The 14,360-nt window shown below is 45.0% G+C and overlaps 1 pseudogene; it reads left to right on the top strand.

The window, feature by feature from the left end:
- The first annotated feature begins 1,979 nt into the window (after nucleotides 1-1,979).
- On the top strand, nucleotides 1,980-3,348 carry LOC123638919 (annotated as a pseudogene).
- Nucleotides 3,349-14,360: the final 11,012 nt, after the last annotated feature.

The raw sequence follows: 14,360 nt of genomic DNA, 5'->3' as shown, positions 1-14,360 counted from the left end.
ATCAGTCCCCTGGAGGGGGCAGAACAGTGGGTGCTGAGCAGAGCATCAGGTAGGCTGGCCTTTGGGGCAGGGTACCTGTCACTGAATAAAACTGGATTTAAGGAGGGAATTTGGTCAGAAACCAGGGGCCAATATGGCAGAAGTAGGGGAAGTCAGCGTGAGCAGGGGTACCTCAAGAATACACTTGAGGCCGGGCGCGGTGGCTCACACCTGTAATCCTAGCACTCTGGGAGGCCGAGGCGGGTGGATCGTTGGAGCTCAGGAGTTCAAGACCAGCCTGAGCAAGAGCGAGACCCCGTCTACTAAACATAGAAAGAAATAATCTGGCCAACTAAAATATATATAGAAAAAATTAGCCGGGCATGGTGGCACATGCCTGTAGTCCCAGCTACTTGGGAGGCTGAGGCAGTAGGATCACTGAAGCCCAGGAGTTTGAGGTTGCTGTGAGCTAGACTGATGCTACGGCACTCACTCTAGCCCGGGCAACAAAGCGAGACTCTGTCTCAAAAAAAAAAAAAAAAGAATACACTTGATACCAGCCTACAGCACGTGATTAACCCAAGACAAAGGGTTATGCTCCATGCCCCATGCCCCATGGAAAAGCCAGCTGGTAGATCGGAGGGCACTTATGAACTTCTGGCCTTGGCCCAGGTTTGAGGGGTGCTGAGCTGCAGGTAGAGGAGGGAGAGTCTGAGTAAGATAGGGCTCACCCTTGGCGTGGGCTCCTGTGAGTTGGTTTCCTGGTGTACTGTATGCATTGTTCTCTCAGTTAGATGTCAGTCATTCATTTAGTTGCTAACATTGGTAATTGACACCTATTGCCATGCCAGGTCCTATGACAAGCACAAAAGATACAAAGGTGCACACAGAGAGATGGTCCCTATCTCTCAACCCTAATCTAATTATCACACAAGTAAATGTTTAATTACAAATTGTGACAGATGGTAGGAAGGAAAGGTACAACACGCCATGAGACCATAGAACAGAAGCATATAATCTAGTCTTAGTGTTGGGGAAGGTTTCTCCAAGAAGGTGATAATTGAGCTGAGATCTGGGAAGTGACTAGGAGGTGATTGTGTTGGAGTGTATGCTGCAGATGGTATCAGATGACTCCAGACTGAAGAAAGCAGCATGACGACCAAGGCAGAGCCATTGAGGAGTGACATAGGAGAATGCAGGGACACAGAACACACATAGTTAAGGTCAAAGTGATTAGAAACAAAGAAAATGAAACTAATGCTCCATCCAATGTTCTAGATAGTGGCTGTAACCACTCCCAAAAGGACAAAAATAATGGACTACCTCAAAAAGAGAGGTAGCCTGGCTTTGTAGGCAGGCCCTCCCATGATGATGGAATTTAGTGCGGTTGTCAGTCCACAGTTTGATCTGAGAAGGTTCAGAAATTCAGTTTTTCTAGTTCATCCAGTCAATCAGATTCAGGGTATTAACTCACATTGACCCAAGTCCCAGAAAATAGATATATAAATCCAAATGCCTACGTATAATTTTGCCATAAGAAATGCAACTGCATAGCAGATTGAAATATTTTGATCTATTAGTCAATGCGTTCCTTTCCCTATAAAGCAATTTGTAGGAGAAGTCAAATGATAATCAGAAGGGTAATGGGTTAGTAGAGAATTGGAACAAGGGCTATTGGTCAAATAATCCAGCTGTGATGGTTTGATATATCATTCTCAGCAGAGTTAAGCATATCCCTGAACCCTGAATCAGAACACAGGGCTTGACAAAAAACTCTAACCTGATCTTTGAGTGTTATTTATTCATTTAGCTGTCTTTATTGAGCCTTTACTAATAAGTATAAATACTTAAAAAACATTTTATTATATATTGAATAAGCCACCATTATTAGAAAAAATAAAATAACATGAAAATAAACAATGTTCAGCAAAATATATACTTAATCAATATTTGTCATTTTTTTACAATATTTATCTGTTCCAGTTGATAGTTTGATTTTTTACCAATGCTTATTTTCTGCTAATACTCAGTTTTCTCAATTATTGCTTTTTCTCTTAATTAAAAATGTATTTCTAGAGGGCGGAGCCGCTGCTTGGAGACGCCGGGAGCTCTTTCGCCATGGCTGCCGGGCCGATCTCCGAGCGGAACCAGGATGCCACCGTATACGTGGGGGGCTTGGATGAGAAGGTTAGCGAACCATTGCTGTGGGAACTGTTTCTCCAGGCAGGACCAGTAGTCAACACCCACATGCCAAAGGATAGAGTCACTGGCCAGCACCAAGGCTATGGCTTTGTGGAATTCTTGAGTGAGGAAGATGCTGACTATGCCATTAAGATCATGAGCATGATCAAACTTTATGGGAAACCAATACGAATGAACAAGGCATCAGCTCACAACAAAAACATGGATGTGGGGGCCAGCATTTTCATTGGGAACCTGGACCCAGAGATTGATGAGAAGCTGCTTTATGATACTTTCAGCGCCTTTGGGGTCATTTTACAAACCCCCAAGATTATGCGGGACCCTGACACAGGCAACTCCAAGGGTTATGCCTTTATTAATTTTGCTTCGTTTGATGCTTCGGATGCAGCAATTGAGGCCATGAATGGGCAGTACCTCTGGAACCACCCTATCACTGTGTCTTATGCTTTTAAGAAGGACTCCAAGGGTGAGTGCCATGGATCAGCAGCTGAAGGACTTCTGGCAGCTCAGAACCCACTCTCCCAGGCTGACCACCCTCATCAGCTATTTGCAGATGCACCTCCTCCACCTTCTGCCCCCAATCCTGTGGATCATCGTTGGGGTCTGGGCTTCCTCCACCAGGCATGCCTCCTTCTGGCTCCTTCCCACCCCCAGTGCCACCTCCGGGAGCCCTCCCACCTGGGATACCCCCAGCCATGCCCCCACCACCTATGCCTCCTGGGGCTGGAGGACACGGCCCGCCATCAGCAGGAACCCCAGGGCAGGACATCCTGGTCATGGACACTCACATCCTCACCCATTTCCACCAGGGATGTCTCAGATGCAGTTGGCACACCATGGCCCTCATGGCTTAGGACACCCCCATGCAGGGCCCCCAGGCTCTGGGGGACAGCCACCGCCTAGACCACCACTGGGAATGCCTCATCCTGGACCTCCTCCAATGGGCCCCCCCGAGGGCCTCCATTTGGATCTCCCATGGGTCATCCAGGTCCTATGCCTCCGCACAGTATGCATGGACCTCCTCCACTCATGCCCCCTCATGGATACACTGGCCCTCCAAGACCCCCACCCTATGGCTACCAGCGGGGACCCCTGCCTCCACCCAGACCAGCTCCCTGGCCCCCAGTTCCCCCTCGTGGCCCTCTTTGGGGCCCTCTCCCTCAGTAAATTTGCACTCTCCGTCTTGTTATATCCTCCAAATATCTTTTCAAGTTTTTGGACCAGTCAGAGTGGGCTAAGGCACTAATCCCTTAAGGCTCTGCATGCTTTTAATGTAATTTTTTCCCACAGGAGGTATTTCTGGGTTTTTTTTATGTTGGTCCTAAGTGTTTTGCAAATGCCCAGAGAAAATAAAACTAAACTCCTTGTTTAAAAAAAAAAAAAAAGTATTTCTTCAAAAATCTTTGAGCAATTTACTTGAATTACTAAAAGCTATTTACAGTTTCATGCATTACTGAAGACATTGTCAATTTTTCAACACTACTCCTCAGACCTAGAAGCAATGACAATTCAGAGGCAATGAGCAACCCCAGCACCAGATGTGGTTTTTAAATACCATTTCTTACTAAAAGGAACCAGGGATCCTTGGAGAAGCAACTGATTTGTGATTTGGAGCAGGAATTGTCACAATAAGGCTAGACATATTATTATGCCTGAAAGCGAAGATACTGTCAAAGACTCCTGGAGTCCTGGCAGAAGGACAGAGAGACTAACTTGGAGGGATTCTCTCTGGCCATGGTTGGGTCAATGTGAACATCAAAAAGATGTTCATATTAGATTCACAATAGATTGAAACACATCAATATGAAAACTCCACTAGCTCACATAATAACTAAAAAACAAATCAGTGTTCACTGGTGGAAGTTTCAAGGACACCACTCCTGACAGGCTGGTGGATAAAATGAAAGGATCTTATCCCACCTTTCTGCATCAACTGTGCTTCAGGGTAACTGAGTAGTTGATATGGGAAATTCCTGTTTGATAGAAAGATCATAGCTAATAAAACAAGAAGAAATGACACAATTAGGAAATCATCATTTCCAAATCCCTATTGGATTAATGGATCTAGGCAATGAACATCAATGGTTGTAAAAACCATGAGGTGACAGGTTGACAGGAATCTTTATTATGGATGAATCAGGCTGACACCTGGCACCAGCCCGTCAACTTAAATCACTAAATGTGGAAAAACCAGACATCGTATTTTCCTGATATGATATAATAGGAATGCACACCAAGTCTCCCTTTAAAGAAGTCTTGCCAAAATGAACCTAAATCTAACAAAGACTCGAGGTGTATCTACCTATTTACAGGAAACACAGGGATGGAAAAACATGTAAAATGACACCAGGAGGACACAACCAGCCATATGTGGAATGTGGAAATGTCTACAGGCAAATGGCCCAGCTTCTTTGACAAATGATTGACATAAAAAGGGCATGATGGTGAGAAAATGTAAGAGACTTAAGAAGCGTATTGTATTAATTCAGCTGCCATAACAAAATACCACAGAATGGGTGGCTTAAACAGCAGGAGTTTATTTCTCACCGTTCTGGAGGCTGGAAGTCTGGGATCACCTCACCCCAGCAAGGCCTGGTGAGGCCTCGCTTCCTGAATGCAGACAGCCACTTTCTCACTGTGTGTTCAAATGGTATATGCTCTTGGCAAGAGCGAGGTCTCTCCCTCTCTTCATCTTCATATAAGTCCATCAATCCTGTGGGATTAGGACTCCATGCTTATGACCTCATTTTAACCTTAATTACCCCCTAAAAGTCCTATCTCCAAACACGGTCACATTGGAGGTTAGGGCTTCATCACATGAATTTGGTGGGGGCATAATTCAGTCCATGGTACAGATCGACCACATGCCACGTGTGGTCCTTGTTTGAATCCCAATTGCAAGAAACCAGTCATAAAAGATATTGTAAAATAGTCTGAGAAATTTTAACACCACCTATTGGATGCTAGATGATATTAAGGAATCATTAATATTTTGTATTTATGACAAAGATGTTGTGGTTGTTTAATTCCTTATCTCTTAGAAATACATACAGAAGTATTTGCCTTTGAAACTATAGAAAGTCTGGAATTTGTTTTAAAATAATGTGTGAGGGGTAAGAGTAGAGGCGGGGAAGGGGGTATAGACGAAACAAGATCATCCATATGTCAATAATTATTGAAACTGGGTAATGAGCACTTCGGATTTTTCTACACTGTTCTCTCTACATTTGCGTATGTTTGAAATTTTTCATAATAAAAAATTCTTTTAATCCAAGAGAGAGGGAGGGAGAGAGACTTAAGAAGCATATCAACCATACACAATGTGTAGAGCTTGTTAAATGCTGATTCAAACACACACACCAACTGATAAAAAGGAATTTTTGAGACAATTGGAGCAAACTGACTATTATCTGTGTTAGATGATATCACAAGTTATTGTTAATTTTGTTGGGTACAATTGTGTGTAGTTCGTTTTTTTAAAAAAAAATTGAGGTCCTTATCTGTTAGAGGTACATATTGAAGCATTTAAAAGCATTTATATATGCTGGGACTTGTTTTAAAACACTAAAAAAAAAAGTAGGGTAGATGAACTACAATTGGCAGAATGTTAAGAATTGTTAAAATTGGTCAATGGATAAGTGGAGTTTCATAATATTATTATCTAAAATTTTCTATCATAAACCATTTAAAAGAAATACTCATGAGACTATAGTGTTCCAATCCAACAACGACAGGAAGAATTCACACGTCCTGTTTCAGGTATACTTGGAAGGCGAAGGTTTTAATAATAAAAATTTTTAAGTGCCTTTGTCCAGTTCTGATCTGTAGCTTCCTTTTTCCTACTCAGCAAGTGAGCTCTCATTAAGCTATGACTCAGGGACACAGAGTTCATTAAAGTGATCCTCGTATCACAGAGTAGGAAGAACACTGTCAACGCAGAGTGTGTCATTTATGGTTTTCTGAACTGAAACCACAGTAGGACGTTTTGAGATTTGCTTTCCAAAGATCTTGATGATGTACTACATTGTCGTCTAAATCCCTGTAACAACAACAACAAAATGGTGTCATCAGTAAAAAAAACAACCAGAACCAAAGTTGTTACTTTGGATCTTTGATTTTTTTTTCCCCCTTGAGAATAATGGAACCCTTTTCGTGTAATAATAACTGCACCTTCACCCACCAGGCTAGCCAGCTGGTAGAGCACGAGACTCTTAATAGTAAGTACACTCTCGAAGGTTGAAGCATTTTTAGTTTTTATTATTTATTTTTATTATTTTAAGAATAAGCATTTTCAGAAACCTCATACTCTGTATTGAAATTTGCAAATGAAAAGATCATTAAAAATTTCATCTCAGGCAGAGCTGGGTCAGAGAACACATTGAAGTGGATAGAAAGGAAGACGCTGCTGTCTGCTCTGTGCCCCAGATAATTCACAGGTGGTGCCCAAGTGGGCTTGGAAGATGGGACTGGGCAGAATGGTTCCTAAGTGGAAGAGGAAATCAGAGTGGGTGAGTTGTTTGGTGGAGAATCTTTGTGTGCCCTGATTTAACACTTCGGTCCACTATTCCACACCTCTGACTGTCCTTCTCTGTTCTGAGAGGGGTGGGCTGGACAAGGCAGAAGCTGGTGTCCCGTGTCAGCCTGCAGGAAAAGGCTGCCTGCACGCTGGGCCCTCTGGAGCCCATGGCCGCCTGTCTGAAATGGTATGTGATGAGCAGGTGACACTCAGTGCCCTGCAGGTGTCTCTACCAACTGACAGAAACAAAAACAAACCATTCTGGGAAGGAGGAGTGGGTCAGTCAGCTTCTAAAAATACCCAAATGGAGGCGTGGAAACATCCCATTGCCCCATGCCAATCAAGAGAAAGTCACAGGAGAGTATGTTGGCCAGAAAAAAGGAGGCAGCAGGAGAAGGGAGGAGAGCCCGGAGATGAAGAAAAATATGTATTTGGGTCACTAACACGCTGGCACCATGGCCCTGAGGAGGCAGATGCTTGGAGAGCCTCGTAACTAGCCTTTGGTCCATTGCCCGTGGCAGCATTTGCGACAGGCCAGGCTCAGGGAGGGCCGTGGGCTCGGAGCGTCCTGTGGGCCTTGGCCCTGCTGTGAGAAGTCAGCAGGACACAGAGGAGCGGTGCCAGCAAGATTCCCCTGAAGTCACCCAGTGCGAGGAGGACAGGGCATATTGCAGATGGGTGGCTGCCGTCCGGAGTGAGACACCACAGCAGCAGCCTTCACTCTGTACCTTTGTGCAGAAAGGGCCACTCTGGGGAGGGAGGAGAAGGATCTACCGACCAAGCAGCATCTAAAACATTGGCTCTTCTAGAAAGAGGCCCAATATAGAGGAAATGCAAATGCAAACCTCACGTGACAGCCTTGGGCTTCCACTGAGTCTCTTGTCCCACTCGACTGAGCCACCAATGACCTCCTGGGCTGGGCCCTTCAGGTAACCAGCAGCACCTCTGTAGCCCCCTCCACCCTGCACCACCCCCAGCTCCCTGTCCATTTCAAGGTCACACAACTACTCAATGGCAGAGCTAGGAATTCTAACCTTTTCATGTGCTTCCAAATAAAACCCTTCCCTCAATAAAATAATAATAGCTACCATTTACTGAACATTTACTATGTGCCTTATCCTGTGCTATGTGCCTTACATACTTGAATTTAGTTAGCTCCCGTGAAAACCCTATAAGATAAGGTAGTGCTATTATTATGTCCATTTTAAAGATGAGGAGAACTGAGGCACAGGAGCTTAAGCAATTGCTGACATCACACAGCTAAACCACTCTAGCCCACAGCTTTCTAAATTTTTGCTATTCCTACTTCACTTCAAAGCACAAACTTGGGAAACAAAATGATGAATAGAAAAGGACCCCAATAGAAAGTCCGAAAAGTACAGAGTCACCAGTTAGGACCCTGGCAAGAGGGGCTCATTCGCCTGCTCAGCCCACAAGCTGCAGGTGTTGGCTACTAAATCTGGGTAGACAGGCATCACCAACTTATTTTAAGCCTCAATGGAAAGACGGGTTAGTGACGGTGTCAGCCAGGAAACAGATGGCACGCTCCAAAGTTTTCAACTGAAAAAAATGTAATGAGGAGACAGACTATTTACAGAAGTGTAGGCAGGATTAAAGGAAGCTACGAGGGGCGGTGAGGCACCAGGGAACACAAATGCTGGGAGGTGCAATACCTCTAGGACTGCAGGGGCAAAGGGAGGGCGTGTGTTCCTGGAGCCTGTGACCGCTGGGGCCAGGGAGAGGGACTTTTCCCCAGCCAATCCCCAGCCTCTCATCCTTCCGTCCCCTGCAAGTGTCCCCATCAGCAGGAAGCACCAAGGGGCCATCTGGCAAAGGAACCTTGGTGAAACTGTCCCTAGACGTGCATTTCCTGGGCCACAGTCAGGGCAGAGGGAGGTGGAGCATGAATGGGGTGGGGGAGGGGGGAGCAAGTGGAAATAACCAGCATGTGACCGGCCCCTCTCAGCCCAACACTGCCAACGCAACGGCCTTAGCCAAAGCCACACAGCATTTGAGCGCCCGCCTCCAAGCCAATGTGCCCTGGCTCATGTTTTCTCTAAAAATGCAACTGTTTTACATACACCTGGCATTACAGGGGACACTGATATCGTGTGTACTTCCTTTCCCAGGGACTGCACCGCCACCCGCTTCTTGAGCTCAGTCAGGGCTGCAGGGCCTTCCAGCCTCCCTCCCGTGACAAAGCACAGTTCTTTCCCTGGCTCCTCCACCTTTGTCCAGAATGAGCTGGTTCCTCAAAAATAAAACTAGAACTACTGTATGATCCAGAAATCCCACTTGTGGGTATGTATCCAGAGAAAATGAAATCAGTATGTTGAAGAGATATCTGCGCCCCCTTGTTCGTTATGGCATTATTCCAATTAGCCCAGACAGGGAATCTACCCAAGTATCCAACAAGGGAGGAATGGATAAAGAAAATGGGACATTATATGTATGTATATAATGCAATATTATTCAGTCATAAAAAGAAGGCAGTCCTGTCACTTTTAACAACAGGGATGAACCTGGAGGACATTGTGCTAAATGAAATTAGCCAGGCGCAAAAAGACAAATACTATTAAACACATGATCTCACATGTGGAATCTAATAGAATCAAACAGAAGCAGAGAGTGGAACAGGGGTGCCTGGGGTTGGTGGTGGGAGGAAGGGGGAGATGTTGGTGAAAGGATGCAAACTTTCAGTTATAAGAGGAATGAGTTCTGGTGGTCTACACAGCCAAGGTAACTCGAGTTAGTGATACTGTGTTGCATACTTGAAATTTGCTGCCAGAGTAGATCTTAAGTGTTTTTATTACACACAAAAAACAAAATAGTAGCTGTGCGAGGCGACAGATGTGTTAATTAGCTTGATGGTGGTGATTATTTCACAACATGCATGTACATCAAATCAGCACGCTGGACATCTTTAACATATGCAATTTTTGTTTCTCAATTATATCTCAATAAAGCCAGAAAAACAATCCCTCCCTTCCATAAAAGGATGAGTCAAAGCAGTATCTGACAGCAGTTTTTTTCTCTCCCCACCTGTCTTTTAACCCTTAGCTTCTCTCAATTTTCTTTTTCTTTTTAATTTAATGCAAGAGGAAGGCAGCAACAAAGAGCAAATCAATTTCCAGACTGGCTGCGCTTGTGTAGTCCTGGGGCAGAGACCGTTGGTTGGGTTGTCAGGCAGGCAGAGGTGACAATTTCTGCACTGACACCTCTGAAGGCAGCGGTGTCTGCCTGCTGAGCCTGTAGTCTGCCACAGCAGGAGGGGAGAGGACGGGTGTCGCACGCCCAGCTCAGGCAGTCACATGGCGAGAGGAGAGGAAGGCTTTCTCCTGACAGTCCGGAGAATAGAGAGTAGACATAAGCTTAAAAATAAAGAGCAGCTTCCCAGGCCTGGAAACAACACCCACAACTGAGGGACTGCCCATGGCCACACCACGGGGCCTGGGGCGGCCCTCAGCCTGCCATTTAGGAGACCCAGAATCTCAAAGCTCCAGTGACAACTGCTCCGTAAGGCTTGGGTCGGCAGGGGAGGGGGCAGATGGGAAGAGGAGTTTATGTGTATTTAGCAATAAAAATGGATTTTACTTAAATTTTCAAGTGGAGGGCCTTTCAGACCTCCTGTAACACCTGTCACTCAGCTTCATCTCCCAAGACACATTTAACATCAGAATCCTGATACTGTTTGACAAGAAGAACTGCTCCCATGTGGGGAATGATTTTACAAAATGCCGTATCCGGATGAGGCCCGTATTTAAAGACTAGCAGATCCCAACTACACTGGGGTGTGGGAAAAGGTGGGTTGATGAATTGTAAGTGGAAAATCCATGTTTCTTAGCCTTGGTTTTGGGGTCCCACACATTTTTTTCTTTACTCAGTTTTCACAAACTGGGGTCACTCGGACCCCAAACCAGGAGGTCATCTTGGACTCTTCCCTCTCTCCCACCATTCCCTATCCCAACAGTCATCAGCTCTGTCTGAAAAGTCAAATAAAAGATATTCACTGTGCAGCTATGATGTGCCAAGCACAGTGCAGGTACTGGGGGATTATAGGCATAAGGTCCTCATAGTCAAGGAGTTTACAATCTTATCAGAGGAGACAATAATAAACAAATAAAAACATCTCAGATTTTGTTAGGCTACTTTTGTCTGTTAGTTAAAAAAAACTGGCTTAATTCCAGTCCAGGAAAAGACTTCAGGGGTTTACGATAAGGGATTCGAAAATGTCATCAAGGAGTGGGGTTCCTTCCATCTCTCTGCTGTGCCATCTTGTTTTGCTTTTTCCTACAGCCAGAAGCAAGATGGCGGCAGCAGCTCCAGGCATCACGTTCGGATGCCAGCAAGGCCAGAGGGAGAAGAGGCCCTTTCTTCCTGTGGCTCCTCAAGGAGACAGGGACCTTTCAATAACAGCCCTCACAGACTTCTTCTTGTGTCTCATTAGCTAGAATTGGGTCACCTGCCCATTCCGAAACCAAAAATTGGCAGAGGGAATAGGATTATCTTACTATCAAACCGGATGGAGTCTCTGCCCCAAGAGGATATGTAGGAGGATGATATCTGACCAAAATTATCATTCTGTTAAGGAGGAAGAAGAGGGGAACAAATTCTGGGTTGTCAGCTGATAGTGCTGACACAATAATAAAAAGCCATTTACAGATAAAGTGGGGGTCATGGGTCAGGAGAGGCTGCCTTAGTTCTTGTCCCCTTTGCCACTGCCTGTAGTTATGGCAGCAGTTCACTATTACCTGTCTTTTTTTTTTTTTTTTTTGAGACAGAGTCTTGCTCTGTCACCCAGGCTAGAGTGCTATGGTGTCAGCCTAACTCACAGCAACCTCAAACTCCTGGCCTCAAGTGATTCTCCTGCCTCAGCCTCTCGAGTAGCTGGGACTACAGGCACGTGCCACTACGCCCAGCTAATTTTTTCTATTTTTAGTAGAGATGAAGTCTCGCTCCTGTTCAGGCTGGTCTGGAACTCCTGACCTCAAGCAATCCTCCCACCTCAGCCTCCCAGAGTGCTAGGATTACAGGCGTGAGCCACTGTGCCCTGCCTATCTTTTTAATAAAAGCCACGTAACTGGGGTGAGATGATCTCTCACTGTAGTTTTGATTTGCATTTCTCTGATGACTAAAGACGTTGAGCATTTTTTTCATAAACCTGTTGGCCATTTGTGTGTCTTCTTTTGAGAAATGTCTATTCAGATCTTTTGCCCATTTTTAAATTGGATTACCTTACTTTTTTCCTATTGAGTTATTTGAGTTTCATATACATTCTAGTTATTAATCCCTGATGAGGTGAATAGTATGCAAATATTTTCTCCCATCCTGTGGGTTGCCTCTTTGTTGACTGTTTCCTTTGCTGTGCAGAAGCTTTTTACCATAATGTGATCCCATTTGTCCCATTTTGCTTTGGTTGCCTGTGCTTTGGGGGTATTACTCAAGAAATCCTTGCCCAGACCAATGTCCTGGAGCATTTCCCCAATGTTTTCTTTTAGTAGTTTCATAATTTCAGGTATTAGATTTAAGTCTTTAATCCATTTTGATGTGATTTTTGTATATGGCGAGAGATAGTGGTCTCCTTTCATTCTTCTGCATATGGATATCCAGTTCTCCTAGCACCATTTATGGAAGAGACTGTCCTTTGCCCATGTTCTTGACACTTTTGTCAAAAATGAGTTCACTGTAGATATCTGGTCATGTCATTTTCTTGCTTAAAATGCTCCTATTGCATTACTTCAAATGCAATAAAAAGGCAGAGTTTAGCATGATGTGATAATTCAGCATTTCCCACATGCAGGCCACCATTCTAAGCACTTTCCTTTGTGTTAACTTACCTCTCTGGACAGCTCTGTGGTGGAGATGGTGCCCCTTGTGAGACGAGGCAATCGGGCACTGGGTATTAAATAACCTATCCATGTTATGAGTTTCCTATTGCTGTTGTGACTCATCACCACAAACTTGGTGGTTTAAAACAATACAGTTTTGTTATTTGGAACCTTACTGTTCTGGAAGCCAGAAGTCTGCAATCAGTTTCACGGAGCTGAAATCAAAGGGGCTGCAGGGCTACGTTCTTTCTAGAGGCAAATCCATTTTCTTGCTTTCCCGCCTTCTAGAAGCTGTCTGTGTTCCTTGCCATGTGGCCATATCCTTTGCTCCCATCATCAATTCCCTTCTCTCCTTTCTGACCTCCTGCCTCCTCTTATAAGGACCGTTGTGATTACATTAAGCTCGCTCAGATAATCCTGGATAATCTCCCCTTCTCAAGATCCTTAACTTAATCACATCTGTGAAATCCGTTTGCCATGTACAGTAACACAGCTACGGGATGCGAGATCAGCACGGCAGTGTCTTTGGGGAGCCCTTATTCTCTCTGCCACTCCTAAGCTGATATGGCAGGGAAGGAGGGAACCCAGGCTCTGCTCTCCCCATGTGGCTGTTGTGTCTCCCATCTGGAAGGCCTTTCTTGCACACCTCAGCCCTGCACTTGGCCTCAGGACTCAGCTCCAAGTGGCCTCCTTTGGAAAGCCTTCTATGATAGCATTCTTCCCTGCCCCTCTGTCTCTTTTCCCTTCAGCTGGACTGGCTGTCCCTCCTCTGGGATCCCTTGTCACCAGAGCTCACTACTGGCATATCACTTGTAACTCTAAACAGGAATGGGCTTCCCACAGAATGCCTGGGGCCCAGGAGCACTGCTTGGTTGGGTGGATGGAAGAATGAATGAATGAATCAGCCAAGGCTAAGACATATGAGAGGGGAGAAATAATTATGAGAGTGAATGGATACTACAGAAAGGATTTTTTGGCAATCATCTTTTGAAACTGTTCTGGGGTGGGGGTACATTTTGGGGTTTAGAATATCTTATACTTTCAAGAACCAGCAGGGATCAGGGTGGGGCCCAGAGAAAGAAGCTGGTAAGTGGCATCACAGGTGGGTTCATTTCCCATCTCTCTCACGAGGTGGAGAAGGAGGCAAGTTTCAGGGCAGGAGCTGGATTCTGGAACAGAGTGAGCACGTGGTTGCCGTGTGTCTCCGGGGACAGCAGGCCAATACATGAGACACAGGGGGAAAGATTTCAGAACCCAGAATGACAAACCTTTAGCCACTCCCCACCTTGGGGACTTCTGCTTTATTAGAGCTTAGAGTACAAAGCCAACATCTCACAGACACACACACACACACACACAGGCAAAAAGAAATTACATGTGTTGTCACAGTTACAGAACTAGTAAGTGGCAGAACCAGACTTTGAACCAACCTGTCTGGGTTCAGTTTCGTGTTCTTACCATTTCTCCAGCCTGCCTCTCAAATACCAGCTGTGTTTTATTTTTAAAAGAAAGCAACATCTGGGGACTTGGAAGTCTGGCCTAGTGGACAGAAAGGTCACAGATAGAAATAAAGTCAAGAAGAGAGAGAGGAAGGAGGAAGGAAGGAGGACTCACTGCAAAGGACATGTCTTAACACCAGATGCCAGAAGGCCTCAGAAGGTCAGGCCAAGCCTTCATCTTCTCAATGGCTTTCCTTCTCAAAACCTGCAATTGTCATTCTGTGAGTATTACAGTTTTTACCAGATAGAAAGGAATCTTATAGGTAAAACAATTTTTATGCTATAATTTTGTCTAATTAGGTCCTGTAAACAAGAGGCAGGAATGAATTCTCACCA

The sequence above is a fragment of the Lemur catta genome, chromosome 5 (genome assembly GCF_020740605.2).
Source record: "Lemur catta isolate mLemCat1 chromosome 5, mLemCat1.pri, whole genome shotgun sequence".
In the NCBI taxonomy this organism is placed as follows: domain Eukaryota; kingdom Metazoa; phylum Chordata; class Mammalia; order Primates; family Lemuridae; genus Lemur; species Lemur catta.
Note: the sequence above shows the minus strand (reverse complement) of the source record. Positions and strands in the feature narration are given on the sequence as shown.